Here is a 1,114-nt window from a genome sequence, read left to right on the forward strand (position 1 = left end):
ATACAGGCCTAATTCTACAGACTTGATGAATCTTTGTCTTATTCTGTATGTCTAGCACATTTGCAGGTGAACATAAAATTCGGGCTTGTTCTATTTATTTATTTTTTGTTTTGTTTTGTTTTTTTTTTTTTCTACCTCATCTGACCCTCTTTTTCTTTGTCTTCCAAAACACACCTGTTCCGAATGACCATCCTTGCCATATTTATTTATGGAGATGTTGTACAGCTGGGTCTGTAAAGGTGCCCTTGAATACAGATGTTTTATTTCATGCTGCGATTACATTTTTGGTTAATGTTGAAAATGCTAAAATTAGACTATTATTTCTACCTGTTTGTGAGTTTGTTTATTATAAAATATAGTAAATAGTTTAAATATAACATTTCTTCATTATTTCAGTTTAGTTTGCTTTTAATAAATGTATTTATTCAGTCTATACTCTGTTCTGTTGGTTGTTGTATTTACAGTATTTTCCTATTGCAATGGCAAGTAAATAATAACCTGGTAAAATTAAATAAATAAATAATAATAATAATAATAATAATAATAATAATTATTATTATTATTATTATTATTATTATTATTATTATTTTATTTTACTTATTTATTTGCATTTGTAATATTTATTTGCCCCTCTTAAAGAGGAAATGATATTGCAATGCCATGGTAAATATGAATGTTGCTCTTATATTACTAACTGAATAAATGAATGAATGAATGAATTTAAGATTAAATAATAATACAATAATGGTTAAATAATAAAATAAAATAATTTACTTAAATTAAATTGAATATAAAATAAGTAATATTTAATAGCCTTGGTCAACCCCTGGATTTTCTCAGTAAAACTTTATATTAACTTTCATAAACAACATTATACTATTTAGGGAATCAGTAGTAAGAAGGTTAAAAATTAATTCATAGTAGGTGTCATGAAATTGTAAAAAAAAAAAAGATTCCGTGATTTCCGTCTGTTTCATATTCTCCACAGAGCTCCAGTGATAGAGAGCGGGTCCCGTGAATGATGATCTGCCGGTAGATGGTCGGTGCGGCGTTGACATGCGCAGTACGCGGCGCGCAGCCCGTGATGCTGTTCAGTGTATGTGTGTGTCCGTCC

The sequence above is a fragment of the Garra rufa genome, chromosome 13, assembly GCF_049309525.1.
Source record: "Garra rufa chromosome 13, GarRuf1.0, whole genome shotgun sequence".
NCBI classification, from domain to species: Eukaryota; Metazoa; Chordata; class Actinopteri; order Cypriniformes; family Cyprinidae; genus Garra; species Garra rufa.